Consider the following 19,131-nt stretch of genomic DNA (forward strand, 5'->3'; position numbering starts at 1 on the left):
CACACACACACACACACACACACACACACACACACACACACACACACATACACACACACACACACACACACACACACACACACACACACACACAAATGCACACATACCAGATTGTAGTGTTTCTCTTCGGTTTTCTTTTTTGTGGGGGACCTTTGTCTTTCTGTAGGGGGTGCTCTTTTCTCTGTTTAGTCCATGGACTTCCTCATTTATTCATTGTAAACGAAACAAAAAATTTGTGTTTAACTAAAGTAAGTAGAGAAGATTGTCTTGTGACACCATGTGTGATAAAAGGTAACAGCAAACCAGACCTCTATGCTTTGTTTCTACGTCCCAAGACACTGTTTCACATGAATAAAAAACACCATTTAACTGGCCCAATGCAACAATGTTGGCCCAATGTTGCATTTGAATTATATATGTGTAGGCATGGGAATTTTGGTATGACACCAGAATCAAAATTATACTCAGGGATCTTTATTTCTCGACTACTCTTAAAAGGACAGAGTAGTATTCAATTAATTTGGTATGTTCAATTTGTGTTAGGCTTAACAAAGATTTTCCTGTACATTCAAAGTTATACTGTAAACCCCAAATCTTATTTCAAAACGTTTCACAAATCTTGGTCACTAAGCTATGTAGTGCATCAGCCAATCTGATAAAAGTACTTGAATCCTAAGCTAACTTAAAGTGCCTTGAAACTGTGTAGCTCAGTACAAACAATCAGTGCATCAATCTAGTGCAGGAAGCAGCTGTTATTGGAGCGATTAGCGAGTGCCGTGTCCAGTGGCGTTATCGGCTTTACGGAGCAGACGTTTAAAGGTTCACGGTTTAAGGCTTTGAGGAGGACGACGGACACAAAACGGATGACTTTCCTTTCCCTATTAATGCTTATTTTGTTCTGCACAACTATTGTGAAGTCCACACAGAAACTGTAAAGGAACAAAAGCATTAATTGCTCTCCAGTACCACAGAGACTTTAGCCACCAGCAGAGCTACGAGTGAGAACAAACAACAACGAAACCGAGAGGAAACGAGTGAGCGACTTGTGTTGACCACATTTATCGACCTATAATCTAGTTAAGTTTGATTTGTAAGTGTTCATTTTGAAGTAAATTTGATGCGTGTGTGAGAGAGAGATGGATCAAGAGCTGCAGCCTTGTAACTCAGTTTAAAAAATAAAACTCCATGAAATGTGTCTGTTTGAGTTTATAGAGGAAGATCTTAAGTATCAAGCACTACCTTTTATTATTAATTAAAGTACTATGATAATCTGTCGTATTTTCTTTAACTAAGCAACACACCTACTTCCTGTTTACACCGGCACCTGGTTTTATTACTGGTCTTAAAACAGACAGTGTCACTTTAATAAAGCAAACCTGTTAAGAGTCACTTATTCACGCCAACATACATATTAATACAGACCAACGTTATCATTCATTTCAGCTGTATCTGTGTCCACCAATTGAATGTAGGTCTTAAGTTCACTCTCTTACAGCTCTGTTTTTGGTTGACTTTGTTTTGTGGATTGAAAAGATATGAGTAGACTGTCCGCGATTGATCATTAGTTGGCAAGTCAGTTTCTCACTCTGAATGATGTCTGATGTGCCTAACCCTCACTCTGAAGAGTCAGCCTTGCATGGATGTCCCAGGTCAATGTGTATGTGTAAGTTTAATGGACAATTGTTCTGTCTGCCTCAATCTTGTGGTTAAACAACAGCAATTCTGTAGCAGTTGTTAGGGCCAACATTAATTACATTCTCTTTTCACCATGTCCTTGAGGCATTAAATGAACTTCTGTTAATTAGAAGCCTTGTGCATGTGTGTGTTTGCATTTGTGTCCATCAGGGCTGTGCTTATAATTATTGAGCGTTTATCATTATTGCTGTGTCTGTAGAGCAGCTCTCAGCGTTTCTCCCTGTGTTGATTAGAAAGCCTTGCCTGCAGTCAGCCCCCGGGCTGCATCTAGAAAGCTCTGTTAAAGCCTCTACAGAGACCCAGCTATGGAAATATTTACCACTCAGCCATATACGGACAGCCAGACTTTGTCATTATCTTCACAGCTGGTGTCTGTCCTTGTAAGATTTCTGTGATTTGACGGCAAAGATGCTGATTCAGATAAAGAAGTTAAACTACACTGTAAAAATAATTCTGTGTAATATACGGTAAATTACCAGCAGCTGTGGTTGCCAGAACTTCACCGTAAAAAATATAGTGAGAATGTATAATACATCACGGTATATTTTTTTGCAACCGTAGATTTCACAGTTGAGAACTGTTTTTTGTTTACGGTAAATGACTATAAAAAACAGAGATTTCATAAACCTGTTTACAGTAATATGCAACTTAATAGTAAATTACCGGCAGCTGTGGTTGCCAGAACTTTACCGTAAAAAATACGGTACAACGTAGAAAGTAATACAATTGGTTGGCATAGATTTCAGTCAACTTCTGAATATTGTAAATTACAAAGGAAATATCAAATAAAGCATATTGTAAATCAAGGTACAGACCATCTTTGATAAACCTTAAGAAACTAACATTCTCTGTGAAAAACAGGTTGAACTGATACAATATCTTGTACAATATCCTCACAATGCAGTGTTGAAATCTTGAAGAAACAGCATGTGTCCATATATATGAAGGATAACCCATGAATAAACATGAAAAGATTAGCCACTTGCCCTGAGTTGATCAAGAGTAATGAGTGACTGAGTCCAGACTTGACTGAAGAGGGCACTCAACATGGTGGAGTCTCACATGGATATGAAGTTCAGGAAGCTGGAACTTGAAGCGTATATTTTCACCAGTTCTGCTTGAGGACTCGTATGTTGACCATCAGGTATTCACTGTGGACTGGAATGATCCTCTCTGCACCCAAAAACAGAAACAAAGGCAAAGTTAGATTGATGCAGTGCTTCAGCATGATGCCTACACAGAGAAACATGTACTGCCTTCTGCTGTTAAACTGAGCTCCAATGACCTAGAAGAAACCACCACTTTGGAAAATAATGTTGTAAGTCACCTTTATACTTAATACAAGTACACTGTGTGCACAATTATTAGGCAAGTTGTATTTTTAAGGATTCATTTTATTATTGAACAACTACAGTGCTCTCGGTCAATCCAAAATGTTAATAAACCTCAAACCTGAATATTTAAGAAAGTAAAAGTGAGGTTTTGGCTTTCTTAGGATAATATCTATGTGTGCACAATTATTGGGCAACTATTAGTGTGCACAATTATTATGCAACTAAATGAAAAATGTTCCCATCTCACTTGTTTATTTTCATCTGTTAAAGTGAGAATAATAAACAAACAACTCAAAATTTACAAATAAACGTTATTGATATTTAAAAAAACAAAATCTGTGACCAACATAGCCCCCCTTCTTTTCAATAACAGTAATAAGCCTTCCATTCATGGCTTCTGTCACTTTCTTGATCTGTTGACGATCAACCACAGCCTCCCAGACACTGTTCAGAGAGGTGGACTGTTTTCCTTCACAGTAAATCTCCCGTTTAAGAAGGGCCCACAAGTTCTCAGTAGGGTTTAGGTCAGGTGAGGAAGGGGGCCATGTCATTATTCTTTCATCTTTAAGGCCTTTACTGGCTAGCCACGCAGTGGAGAACTTGGATGCATGCAATGGAGCATTGTCCTGCATAAAAATCATGGTCTTCTTGAAAGATGCAGACCTTTTCTTGTACCACTGCTTGAAGAAAGTGTCTTCTAAAAACTGGCAGTAGGTTTGGGAGTTGATTTTGAGTCCATCTTCAACCTGAAAAGGTCCAATTAGCTCATCTTTAATAATACCAGCCCATACCAGTACCCCACCTCCACCTTGCTGGCGTCTGAGTCGAAGTGGAACTCTCTGCCCGTTACTGATCCAGCCACGGGCCCATCCATCTGGACCGCCAAGAGTCACTCTCATCTCATCAGTCCATAAAACCTTTGTAAAATCTGTCTTCCAATATTTCTTGGCCCAGTCTTGATGTGTCTTGTTCAGTGGTGGTCGGGTTTCAGCCTTCCTTACCGTGGCCATGTCTCTCAGCACTGAACACCTTGTACTTCTGGGCACTGCAGGTAGGTTGCAGTTCTGGAATATGACTACTGGAGGATAATGGGTTCCTGGTAGCTTCGCGTTTGATTCTTCTCAAATCTTTGGCAGTTAATTTGCATCTTTTTTTCTCAACACGTTTCTTGCGACCCTGTTGACTATTTGCAACAAAAGTTTGATGCTTCTGTGATCAAGCCTCAATATCTTAGCAATTTCAAGAGTGCTGCATCCCTCTGAAAGACTTTTCTTTACAATTTTTGACTTTTCAGAGTCGGTTAAATCTCTTTTTTGGCCCATTCTGCCTGAGGAAAAGAAGCTGCCCAATAATTGTGCACACATAGATATTCTCCTAAGAAAGCCAAAACCTCACTTTTACTTTCTTAAATTTTCAGGTTTGAGGTTTATTAACATTTTAGTTTGACCGAAAGCACTGTAGTTGTTCAATAAAATGAATCCTCAAAAATACACCTTGCCTACAAATTGTGCACACAGTGTAAAGACAATCATCATGTTTGATACAACCAGGGTATCTGCACATCTTATTAATTCCATCAATTCTACATTTTTTGTTTTTGTTTTTTAAATTCAATGACTTTTAAGAACTTTTAAATATCTCTAAAAGCAATTACATTACTGTTGCAAAATAAATAGAGAAACTAGAATACAGTAAGCTGTATCCTGTTGAGTTGTATTGCATTTGAATAACTGAGCTATTCAGTGTACAATAGCTAATATAACTGCCTTCTCATTAACAGAAATCAAACTGTATGGCGGAGACCCAGTTCAACAGGAAACAAAGACCCCCAGCATTTACCATCAAATAAACATTAGAGTGCACTGTAGGGCCCACTTGGGTGCAAAGACACAGGTGAAAGATAGTACTGTTATGGAAGATTTCTATGTTAATCGGGAGAAGAGTTTTGTTCACAAATCAATAATAAAGTCTTCAGACGATTCAAAGTTGTCTTTGTTTATTCGCTTGCAAGGGAAAAATGCACAACAGATACGTATTCAGTAGTCTGTGGTGGAAGCTTCAAAGTGTGTATCACACAATCTCAGTTGAGTTGGGAGGAGGGTTGCGGAGGTGATGTGCATGTAACAAAACAACGAGAAATGAAACAACAAATATAACACATAATGTCCATGGATTCCATGGACGATTTAATTCAGGCATGGTGATGAAGTGGTGAAACAGCCAACCAGTTTGTATGGAGTACACCCGAGCAACTGGTCCGTATGATCAGTTTTGTTTGTGTTAACACCGTAAAGGTTTCCACAAAACTGTCAGAGACACTGTTTGTACCACTCTTTTGATTCTGGTTCCTGGTGTGTTACTCCCTCGAGGGTGACTACGTCACTTGTAGATCCCGTGGTGATGACACAGAACTTCATCTGTCGGTCACGTGCAGAGGTGGTGACACAGAGAACTTTGTCTGTCGGTCACGTGGAGAGGTGGTGACACAGAGAACTTCGTCTGTCGGTGTGTATCACACAAGCTCAGTTGAGTAGGGAGGAGGGTTGCGAAGGCGATGTGCATGTAACAAAATAAAAGGTAAAACAACGAGAAATTAAACAACAAATATAACACATAATGTCACACGAGCAACTGGTCTGTATGATCAGTTTTTTTTGTATTGACACCGTAAGAAAGAAACTACGTCTGTCGGTCACTTGCTGTTCCCGGGATGGTGACACAGAGAACTTCGTCTGTCGGTCACGTTCAGAGGTGGTGACACACAAAACGACATCAAAGGCAAAGAATCCGTGATGTCATCATCACAACATTCTATCCATGGAGTCCTCAATGCCATACCAGATTGAATGTTTATCTTTGAATTTATGAATGTAATGATTTCTGATGATCCTTAAAATATGGCAAAGAAATTAAACTATATGTAACCATATATATATATTAGTGCTGGGCAACGATTACATTTTTTTTAAATTAATTAATTAATTGATTAATCGCAAAAAATCCATGCGATTAATCGCATTGTTATGGCAAAGTTCAATAATGAATTCAAAAGTAGTGTATTGCGCACTTTTATTTTAAAATTACTGCTATATGAACAAAAGGGCAATAACGTTTGGTTTGCAAACACTTAAAACAAATCAGGTGCTTTTTAACAGCAGTATTCCTTTTACACAGTAGCAGTTATATCTCTTGCACTATCTGTGCTCAGTGTGCTGACTTTATGTGAAAAGTTCCACTGCTGTGCAACAGGAATAAAATGTTTCAGCATGTTTCAGCAAAAAGTCTCTCTTCATGACAGTCAGAGCATGTGAATGCAGCTCTACTGTTCATCAATATAATGCTGTAACTCCGAGGTGATGATGGTTACCCAGCGATCAAAGAACAAAGACACTTTACGCACAATTTAGGTGTATTTTCCCTTTAACTGACGAGATGCAGGTAGCATGTTTTATACTTAATGTGAATATAATTCATACTTTGTTGGCATCTTATTCTGAAAACCAGATGTTCGTCTGAAGAAACCGGATGTTGTCTCACGTTAATCTTTCCGCTAACTTTCTTAGCTCATTCTTGAGGCTCATGTGCCGTCATTCGTTGCGATCCTAAAGGTGCGTTCACACCAAACGCGATGCGAACGCACCTTGAGAACATTCCTTAGACCGACATCTTCCACAATACTAACCGGCTGCAGTTTGTATCCACTTCTCTGTTGCATCTGTTAGCTTGTCTTGCTTTTGTTTATCTATACTTCTCCCACACGCTGCATCAACGTAGTCTGAAGACTTCCTCCACCGCTGTCAGTGAGCAACGGACTTTCAAAATTTTTAGCATTTTTCAGTTATTTAAATGCAATTTTACTTACAATTTCTGAGGACTTAGCCTCAAACTAATATGTAGCACCAAATTTAGGTGCATTAATGTCAATGTCACTGTTCAGGGGGTATCATTTCGATCTGAATATCTGCAGTAACTCCGCACAAAGATACGGTCATCGGGCACATTCATCTTCCAACTGCTACTGCTCACATATGCAGCTGCAGAGTGCTGTACCTGGAAGTCCGAACTGAAAGCACTTGCACCTCCCATGGCAACTTTTCTTACAGGAACACTTGGCCAGTTCCTTACAACTGGCTGCGATGGGGGCTAACGTCGACCAACATACCTACCATTTCTCTCCTTTCTGCGTCCACCCCCAATCAGTAGGACTGCCGATGTCTGGCCTGGAGATAGTTGTCTGGCCCCAGATGATCCCAGCCTGATAAGCAGCACACTTTGCATGTTCTCTCAGGGCTGCCTGAGTTGGTGGAATCGAGTTGTAGGGCCTTTGTTTGCGGGCAAAGAGATCCAGTCTTGCTTCATCCACACCAGTAACTGCACTTGATCTATCATACATGAGGACAACAAATCTCTCCAACTGTTGCAGGTCCAGGTCACTAATTGATGTTGGATGCTGGCTGAGATTGGTGAAGGTTTCAGAAACCTCATCACAAATGTTCCAAGTCTGCTATGCTGTCTTCTTCCCTTTCCCATGAAATGCAGACACAATGTCACAGCCTGTGAATGCATGAAAGTATGGTAATCCACTGGCTTTGTCTGTCCTAATTGCAGCTATTTCTTCATGGACTGGAATCCATCGAACACTGGCTCGTTGGCCAAACACAATCCACATACTCTCAAGACCAATGGCCTGTAAGGATGGTAGTATAGATATCGCTATGACAAGGATATCAGTGTCCTTAGCCTTGATGATGAGGGACTTGATGCTTTCCATTGCTGCATCCCTGGCATGTACAAATATGCGGGTGTCTGCTTCCTCATGAGAGCATGGGGACATAGCATCCAAGCATTTCCTTGTATTGCTAATGACATCTTCTCCTTTTGGACTTGTGATGAATCATGTCCTGTCTGATCATTGCAGCACCTTTTGCCAGATGAATTGCGTTACCATACTTGGATGCTTGCGCAAGGATGGAGCCAACATCTTTCTCAAAAGCCAGCAGGATGTCTCGTCCTTTATGATGAGCTTGCAGCAGAGGGATATGCAAAAGCAGCTGATCTTTCAGTCGAATAGCATGAACATCTGGCAATTCAACACCAAGCTGCTCCACTCTCTGCTTGTAGAGCTTGATCAGATCAGCAAGTCTTAAAATAGGTGGAGCTGTGCCATCACCAGCAGATTTTACTTCATTGATGTAAGTGACCAATTCTGAGAAAGCTATTGGATATGCGTCCTTCCAGTGCTCCTGTGCTCTTTCTTGCTCTTTAGCCTTCATATAGTCTCGCTCTGTTATACAGAGCCACCAAACAAGCAGGGTAATACTTTAGTTCTTGTGCTATGACATCTCCACTGCTAAGTTTGGCAAAGAGTTTCCCATCACTGAGTGTTCTTGCACATTAATTTATCTTTTCATTGACCTTCATTGTCATTGCTTCTCTTAACTTGCCTTGTTTGTGCTCACATAGAAAACACTCAAGCGTTTGTGGACATGTCTCTTGAACCTTCTGTGGAATCTTGCTTCTAGCACCATCATCACTTTGATGCTGGGGTGGATCTTTTCTTGGCTCTGTCTAACTTTGTGTTGTTCAACAACAGCCTGCAGCTCTCATGATATTGTGCTCTGTTTTGTCTCAAAGAGTCCTCTATGCCACAACCATTATCAAGTCTTGTAGGGTCGAATTTGATGGGTAGTGCATTGATTGAGTGAAACTGGGGAATATTCCATGCCAAATTCACATAGCCACCATCTCCTCTTTTGGTAGGATTGGCCTGGGGGGACTTAAGGTCTTCCTTCCTGTCCTGCTGACATAGGCAACACTTGCTCCTGCTGGTGGTCCGTGTCTTACTAGTAGAGATTGCATCCATGGCAAATCTGACATTCAGGGTCGAGGGTTGATCCTTTTACCACCCTGTAATGTATGGTGGGCACTTTCCTGTATGGGATGCAACTAAGTTCATGCATTTGCCCTACACGTAGTCCGATCGTTCATCTGGTGTCATAAGTCCCATGCGATCTGTACACCATCCAGATAACTATAACCCCTGTTATCCTTGACTCGGCTGTTCCGCGCTGGCACATCCTGTCAATTCAGGTGTGGCTGCCTAACTGAGCTAGGGGTTGGTTGGGCAGCAATTGGGATACTAAGTTGTAATAGAAGCCGGGAGAAAATTCCAACCTAGCTGACACCAAACCTCATGCTGAGTTTTACAGCAGTGATGTCACCAAGGTGCCTTGGTAGTGCCCAACAATCACTCTGCTAAGAAATACTTGGCGGCTTGATGACAAACTGACAAATGCTTAGAGGACTTGTAAATTGTGTTTATCCTTTTAGTATATCTCTTTGATCACTTCCATAATGAGAAGATGTCCTCCATCACACAGACCTTCTGTGTGCTACCCTCATCTAGTTTAGCCCGCGAGCCAACACAGTTTACCGGGGCGTGGCCATTGCCGCTACGGTACATTGGCAATTCTTGGAGCCATAGATGAGAGTTGGGCCAGTGATGAAGACCAGTGCCAGTAGTTCATCCAAGGGATTTGGCTGACTGAACAAAGGTACAAATTCTACCACCACACCCATACACCCCATATCAGTAGTTACTGCTACAAATATCAATTACGTTTTTTTTCTTTAAATCATCAAAATTGTGCAAAACTTTGAAAATGTTTAGTCAGAAGGCTAAATTTGCATTTAGCATATTCAGCTCCAGAGTACTTAAAAACATAGAAATAGACACCAAGATCATTCAAATCTGGGAAATACAAACAGTTTTATGAAGAAAACACATTTCGGGAGGCCCAATTGGCGGCCATCTTGAAAAATTGCTGCCATCTTGGATTTTTGAATGGCCAATCAGGCAGATTTGACCAGATACCTCTGGAGAACAACTCCACCAAATTTCATGCTTGTATAATAATTTGTACGATTCTTGTTAAAAATTGCTTTTATCTGCCCCACTAATGCTGTTAAACTAGAGTCTAACTTCTTACCTTTCTACCTGAATATTGTTTTAATTATTAACTTTAACGCCGGTGAATTAGCCGTGCCCTGCCCTTGGCCAACAGACGACCCGGAAACGGAAATACGTCACCCATCCAGGAATGAAACAGTTGTGATGGCAAAACTATACTGTTGGTCAGACGTATTCTCGAGTTTATGTCGAAATAAACTATCTTTGAGAATGAAACTGGATAGTAAGTAGTGAAACAGTGTTTAACAATAGCTAGCTGGTGTTGTTCTGTGGCTACCTGACGTTAGCTAACGTAACGTTCTATTAGAGGCTTCAGCTAGCTTAGCAAAGTTAGCACCCAGATAGCATCACAAACACACACAAGTGGTAAGTAAAATGTTTTCTCTTTCATCCCAATGGGCAACATTCAACATAGCCTGACTGTGTCAGATAGAGTTTCTTAACTGTGACATTACTTTAAAGGTCCTAATCTAATTCAAGTGTTGAACTGTCAGGCTTCACAACCAGCTCTGCTCCCAGTAGACCACAAAAACATGAGATTCTGAAATACAACTTTGTAAGTAACTGACGCATTATCACAAACTTTTTAAAGTTTATTCCATGAAAAGAAAGTTTCCATGAGGTCACAAGGTCTCATTTGCTCCTCTTTTGTTGACTCAGCGTGTTGACGTGAAAGGAGAAAATATTAATGAATAAACTCCTTTCAAAACCCAAGTGTCTGGACTCAGTGACAATAGCTAACTGGCTAGCTCCGTCCTGACTGTTGGCTCCAGGCTAATCCAGTTGGCTCCGGGCTAACTGTCTGCTCCAGGCTGGCTGTTGGCTCAGGGCTAACTGTTAGCTCCGGGCTATGCTAGCTCTGGGCTTAATAATAATTACTATATTGCACTTCTAAACCGTGAAATAATTGTTGCATGCAGGTACAACTTTGAAGAGGTCTTGTCAGCGGTCTCTTCAAAAATGGATGTCAGCATTGCCGTGACGCTGATTTGAGGCCAGATGGGTGCCGTGGTGGAGTGAGCGGTGAACAGGGCAGTGGAGACCGCGCTGGCCGAGATGCTCAAAGTGGTTGGAGTCAAATTTGAGGAGCTGAAATCCCAAGTGGCGCTGATGAAGAGGGACATCACGTCATTGCAAAGGGAAAAGGTCCAAAAAGAGAAGGAGAATGACAACATTCGAGCCAGGCTGCGCTACACCGAGCTGAAGCTCAAGTACTACATGCAAGGAGTGGAGGAGGAGCTGCAGCAGAGAGCCTCTGCCTCTGCTCTGATCCGCATCCACCCGTCCACCTTTCTTCAGGCACAGAGAGATGGTGCAGGTGTTTCCTCTTCGTTATGCTCCACTCAGACCAGGGCTTCAAGCAACCAAGGTAAAGACCACGGAAATGACCGACTCCTACTGGGCTGAACTGGATACCAGACCACAACATGGCACCTATTCAGTCCAATTGATCTCTGGCGAGTTCCCACTTTGCCTATAGACTTAACATTGTATAATTAACAAATATCTAACCTCTACGGATAACAAATTCATAATAGCAGACTCATAACTGACCTACATTGCAGTTCGCTATATCTTAACCGTCTTACAGACATGTCTTTTATAATTGTGGTCTATGGGTAAATGCTTCTGGGGCTGCAGGTATCCAGTTCTGATTATACATCCATGGTCCACTCCGAAGTGTCTAACCCCCTCCTGTGTTTGTACTCCCAGAATGCACCTCTACATACAGCACGAGCAGGCATTCAATCAGAGTGCGTGGTAATTCAGACGTGGAAGTTGTTAACTGTGACACGTCCGACTTACTGCTGCCTGTCTCTCTCTGTGAACACGCCAACAGAATCTCTGGACAGCAGTGCCGGTACAGAGCCGAGGGGTTCAAGAATGTGTGTGTGTGTGCTCTCAGATCTGATGCCTCTCCTGAAGGAGAATGTCTTTGTTTTGGTTTTTTAAATGAATGAATGCCTGAGAGGTTTGTATTTAGTATATTGTTTGCATCTTGCAATAAATATTAAAATGTTCTTGATCACTTTGTGTTGTGTCTATTTCCCTTTTCTGTTGAGAAGACTAGTAACGACTAGTAACTACCTGAATTAATCATGAATTGCAGTATTAATACACGTTTATAAAGCATATATTAACATAGTCCCTAACCATTAGTGCATATGTAAATCATTATATATATACATCATTATATATATATATATATATATATATATATATATATCATTTACTTACACTTTATAAATGATGTTATTAATCATCTACAACTCCTTAATAATTGGTTTGTAATATATATACTACTTAATTTACAAATGGGGAATCCATCATTTATAAAGTATGAAAACACAATCATGAAACAATCATAGACCAGCTTATTAATCAAGAACAAAACATTTATAAATGTTATAAATTGCATACTAATAAGTGTTAATGTAGGAACAATGCTTTATATAGGGTGCACTGCACACACATTAGGAATAGATGTCACAGGGTGCCTTGAAACTGTCGTGAGATCTGCACCTGCAAGCACCTGCAATGTTACAAAATACTAACCAACAGAGATCAAAAGAGGGGTGGGGGATGGGGTGAGGGGTGAGATGCAACTTATGCTCTGCAAAAAAGGACGACAAAAACTTATAGAACTTATGGAAGGTTACTCTCCACTGCTTTGAATAAGCAAACTAGTTTGCAACTAGCACTTATTGTTTTGTTTTGTTTGTTGGTTAAATATTAGTTAATGTTGACTGTTGAAACAGTGACAAAATCTCTTTCAAAAATTACAGTGTTGGCTTTCCATTATTAGCACAGTGGTTCATACATTTAACCGTGAGAAAATGTATTTCCTTTTGCTAATAGTACCTGTAAAAACTGCAGTGTTAGCTTTTATATATTATAGTGTATTTCCATTAACATTAGCACCCCCCACAAAAACCCCAGAGGGACCCGGTCGAAAGCCTTCTCCAAGTCCACAAAGCACATGTAGACTGGTTGGGCAAACTCCCAGGACCCCTCCTGATCCCGACCCCCATGCGACATTGAAGAGGCGTGTCAACCAAGACAGCCCAACAGTGTCCAGCGCCTTCAGCATCTCAGGGCGGATCTCATCCACCCCAGGCGCCTTGCCACCATGGAGCTTTTTGACTACCTTAGCGGCCTCCACCAGGGATATGGGTGCGGCCTCCCCAGGTCTTCAGGCGCTGCCTCCTCTGATTTTATAGATAATATTTGCAGAATTTTCAGAGTTGGTTGTTATATATATTATGGTGTATTACTGTAATCGGTACAATAGTTAGTACATTTAACAGTGACAAACTGAATTTTTTACGAATAATAAATGCAAAGAATACGAGGCTGGCTGTTAAATGTACAATGTGTTATACCTCCATTGGCAGCACAATGGTGCGTACATTTAACAGTAACCAAATGTATTTTTTTAAAGTAATAAATGCAAAATTTACGGTATTGTTTTTTTCTCTCCATATTACAGTGTATTTCTGTTATCAGTACAATATTCAGTACATTTAACAGTGACAAACAGATTTTTTTTACGAATAATAAATGCAAAAAATATGGGGCTGGCTGTTAAATGTACAATGCGTTTTACCTCCATTGGCAGCACAATGGTGCGTACATTCAACAGTAACCAAATGTATTTTTTAAAAGTAATAAATGCAAAAATCACGGTATTGATTTCTTTTCATATTACGGTGTATTTCCGTTATTAGTACAATGTTTAGTACATTTAACAGTGACAAAATATATTTTTCACGAGAAATACATGCACAAATTATGTTTTCGGCTGATATATATATATTTACGGTGTTTCACTGTCAGATAAACTGAATATAACCTATTTACAATTTACGGTCTCTTACTGTTGTGATTTAACAGTTTTTCACTGTAAAAGTCACTGACTTTTCTTTCAGTGTACAAATGATGAGCTTACCCTTTGACCACTGGCTGGGTTTCATGATTGTTTATTATATATTTGATGTATTTAGTAAGGTTTCCAGGTTATTATAGTGTCATTGTACAACAGGGTTACACAACGAAATTCAGATTGCTGTCCATTTTACTCCACAAAGCCTCCCACAAAATCATAAAAAACAGTATATCATGTGTGGAGAGTGGAGGATGGAGATGATAAGCTATCCTCAGTTATTTTTATTTTAACAAGTACAATGGTGTTACAGTCCTAAAATGTTGCTATGTGTCATGTGTATCATCCAGCTAATACAAATGTGCGTATTCTGTATTGTTTTAGTATACAATCATATTTTAGCGGTTGTCTTAATGATAGATAAAATGTGGACTTTTTATGAAAATGCTTCCAACAACTTATTTACACCTTGTGTTTTAGCTACAAAAAATGTGGCTTTACGTTTGCCACAGCTATACCCCTAATTAGCTTTTAATCCAATCAGAACGTTCCAATTTTCCCATGCTGTGTGAATCCACCCTCTTGAAAAAGTATCACTGAGGCTGCCAAGTCAAGCAATGAACTTTATTTCCTATTCAGTTGAAAAACAAATAACTCAATCTATCAATGCCACATATGGTATATCCATCTCCATCTTACTGTAATGCACACACACACTAAATCACACTCTCTCTCTGATTGAAACAATCACATTCACAGCCATACGTACGTGCGTGCACACACACACACACACACACACACACACACACACACAAAAGTGCTGTTAAGTAGTTGAGACACTTGGAAGCGATAGGAAGCCAGGTGTTTAGACAATGAGCAGCGCCCCTCAGAGGCAGGACGAGGAAGAATGTGCTGGAGCTTTTCTAACACCGAGGAAACAGATTTGTCACTCGGCTCCCTGTCATACAAGCAGAGATATGAGCCCAGCAATTATTGTGACAATGCTGTACACACACGCACACACACACACACACACACACACACAGATTTGTATGACTTCACCTTTGAAGGCATGTGCACGCTGAGGAAGCTGAGTAGCAGTGAATGGCATGGAAAAGGAATCAATTAAAACACAGATGTTTTGACAAAGAGTAAGAAAGCAATGGGGGTTTTACATTGTAAAAGAAATGGCAATTACACAATACATTACAATACATATAAGTGCTGTCATTTCATAATAATAGACCAGGGGAAGCTGACTCATTCATACCAGCGACATACAGCTGAGTACTGATATTCCACCATAGTAATGAGCAGTGTTTAGAGCCTTACAAATATTCACATCCCATATACATGATAACTCCACTGCTCAACATGAGAACTATCTTACCATTTTGTAATTACAAAGTTCACAATATCATCACTTACTACATTGTAGTGCTGTGAGTGCTGCTGTTAAAAATCATACTCTGGACCAAATCCACTGAAACCTAATGCATTCACTTGAGAAAAAAAAGAACTGCCCTGTATTCTCAGAAATACGAGATACCTCAAAAACCTGCAGAAGCTCTCATTTCCTTGAGAGCTCAATTTCATGGAAGCAAACCTCTCCGCTCTGTTTAGTTGAATCCAGCATTGAGAAACTAATGAAGAATGACGTGAGTGCTACTGAGTTTCTCTCGAGTCACCTCATTCAGTCCTAATACATTTCTGATGCATCATCTTCTATCTGTGAAGCAGGCCATGTTGGTTCAACTGATTCTGGAGAAACAACGTCCAGCAGATCAGAACCACAGACTGTATATAAGAACAACAAAGTCCTGAGGTCCTGCACAAAGTCGACAAACTAATAACAATACCATCTATATTACTTAACAGTATCTCCCGACGTCTCAAACCCACACCAAAATAAAACCAGATTAAATTGACGGGAGAAGTTTGCTTCCTCTTATGATCTCTCATGGAAATGATCTTGTTATTTCAAAAATATAGAGTAATGTATTTTCCATGAAAACATATTCCTAATTTTTATTATGTGTAAACAGCCCTCTGAGGCAAATTTGTGATTTTGGGCAATACAAACACACATTTAATTGATTTGAATAATTCTGAGATAATAATCTCAATAAAAAATAAAAAAAGCAGAATGTTTTGTATAAAAATGTTCTCATAATTCTTGAGAAAATAATCTTTGTAAATTGCTCTTTTTTTTTTTACAGCTTTAGTTGCCCTTTTGCTTCATGGCTTCAGACATCTTTGAAGCCATTTTTTTCCTCAGGCTATTTTATGGCTTGGTTGCTGATCTCGACTGCTGATCTGATTGGCTTAACACGTGTTGCTTTGCTGGTGACTAGAAAATGAGCTGTGGCTTCTAACTCAGGGGCCTCCAATCTTTTTTCCTCTGAGAGTTAATTTGACAAAGTGAAGGTGGCTGAGAGCCCAGCAGACACAAACTCTGTCTTACTTTTACAGTCCTTTAATAAAGTTTTAGCCACTGTTCTTCACCTCTATTACAATCCCGCCATAGGCCAAGGGCTTTTTTGGGATCCGTAGAATGTGCGCCACTAAATGAAGCGTCTGTTGCTGCTTACGCCGTTTTATCAGTTTGGTAAACAGAGACTTTGGTCTTTTAAGTGTTCATCTCTTTTATCTTCTCTGTTCGTAAACTGCTACCAGCCAGAAAGTCCCATGAAGAGTTGCTGTGGACTTTGGTGAAGTGGCGCTAGATATTTTATCTTTTAGCAACTCCTCAAAAGAGATGCACACATTTATCATTCACATTCAGAAAAAAAAAACATTCAACATTCCACATGAAAATAGAAAATCTTTTTCCTTTTATTGGCCTGCATGTTTTCTGCAGTCACTGTCAAATCTGGTGTGTGCTTGCTAGTGTGCTAACATCGCCTAACGTTACTGCGTCTCTGATGTAAAAGCAATGTGGACATTGCTGACGTGAAAGCAATGTAACTCATTTAATTTACAGATGATTGGAAAATCAGACATGCAGTTAATGTCATTGGACCCAAAGGCAAACCTCGGAAAAGATCAGGTAACAGTTTAATGGGTAGTACATTCAGACTGGTCAAAGTGGAGGTAGCGAGGAAAGGTAGCCTTGTTCTGCCGAGGCGTGAGGACCACGTTGACGAACTGAACAAACTGAGCAGAGACTGTTAAAACGGGGAAGACACACTGCAGGAGCTTGTTGAGTGGATGGCTCTCAGGTGTGCAAATTGATTAGCAGCAGCTGTGAATGGAGTGACAGAAATTCAGTTTCAGATGCACAATTTTCAGTTTAGCTTCGTACAAACTTGTTTCATGGGCGGTTAACCAATCTTTTTGTGTTCATTTACATCAGTTCAATTTATTTTATCAAATACAATGGAAACAATAAGAAGTACAAATTACATGCAATCAAAACTGAATTAATTGTTCCATCAAATTCAAATAAAATTATCCCACTGGTATCAACAGTAAAAGCATGTGTATTATTGTAATGACAATGTGCGTAATTGACCTTTAGTCGTGGACTAAGGGGTCTTTTCATTTTCCTCTGTGTCATTTAAAGCTTAAGGTGTTACAGCAAGGCTGGCGAGTGGCATTTAGAGACATTTACACGATGGCATTTTATAGATCAGATAATTAATGTCACAACTTTTAACTTTAAAGACGTTAAACGTTATATGGACACAGTAAGATTTGCCTCTCAGCAATATGAAAGCAGCAGCAGAGCACATGATGGAGATGATTGAGTTTAATCTGTGGAATCACTCGCCCTGACAAATGATCAAATGTTCCTCAATAAATGACTGTGGAACTAATTCATCTCATAACGTGCACAAAGAGCACCACCGTCATACACACACATTTGTGATACACATTGTGACAACACTGCACAGTTTGTGCATTACATTGGGAACCATCCCACATATAAATGAAGAGCAGAAATGAATCATGTGTATTTCACTACAATTCAGCGAGCACTTACTGGGTTTACAAAAATGCATGCAATGTACAGCAATGGGACACAGGATGAGGAACACCACATGAAGGAACCCTGAATGCACAAACAAGCACTGTAGTGTGGCAATGTGTTACATAATTTTACAACACAAAAACAAAAAAGATGTATTAATTTCATATCCTTCCATTGCATATGCTGTAGATTGTAGTGAGGTGGGGCATAGTACAGTTTGGCTATAAATACCATAAAACCATGATAACCCTGCTCTGATTCGTTCACTTCCTTAATCCCTGACATTAGTTTTTGCTGAAAGGAGATTTGAAACACTGACATCAAGTAGTCTGTTTTATAGTTTGTTTACTTATTGATTCAGATATTTGAACAGAGTGGGGTGTGTACGTGGGGCCAGATGTATGTGTTCACTGTGGAGAGCTGAGGGCAACTGCAAATTTACTGTTGGTTCATCACCTTAATTGTATCCATTGTTATTCTAAAAAAGTATTTAAGCAGCAATTAATACAATATTTTTGCAGTTTGCTTTTTTAGCATATTAATTAAACAAGCATTTCAATTCTGCCAACCAATTTCTGAAAACATCTTTCAGTAGTACATTTTGGGACTGCATTTTGGGTTTGTATATCTCTGGCTATGCATATGTTCGTGTTTATAATATATTGAGCTTGTGGTTAAATGTCACATAGCTACGTAGTTAATAAAAATATAAATACTAATAAAATAATACAAATATTTTTAGTTTTATCAGGGACAGACATATCTCTCAGCCATCAATGTCATTCAAAATGTCCTTCCTCTTGCTAATTTAAAATTCAGTGGGCAACTTTAGCTGGCAGATAACAAATTGCAAAGAAAAAAGAAAAGCTAGGACTCCTGATAACACAAAACAGGATTAGCATTAACATAATTCTTCCTGTCCAAAGTATGCCTGAAAAGTATAGAAATAAAGCGCTGAGTTTAACTTTTCCCCACAGCTATGTTTCCCAAATAGGCAAAGAAACTGGAGAAATGAGTATGACTATGTCAAAAGAATGTGTGGAATATGCCTGAGAAGTGTGTTATTTCAATTGGTGTTCTGTAGAAAATGAACAGCAGTCAATTCAAAACCTGAAAATACTTGCATTTTTAACATCAATGGGTTTCCACGTTTTAAAAAAAGCAGTTACCATTCTTCTCTTCATTCATTTTGTCTCTTATTTGTCTTGTTTTTGTGTGACCAGCTGATGCACACCCACACACACACCTATACCCACTCGCACACATATGCACAAAT

This window comes from Anarrhichthys ocellatus, unplaced genomic scaffold (assembly GCF_004355925.1).
Source record: "Anarrhichthys ocellatus isolate YVR2014 unplaced genomic scaffold, GSC_Weel_1.0 scaffold38, whole genome shotgun sequence".
In the NCBI taxonomy this organism is placed as follows: domain Eukaryota; kingdom Metazoa; phylum Chordata; class Actinopteri; order Perciformes; family Anarhichadidae; genus Anarrhichthys; species Anarrhichthys ocellatus.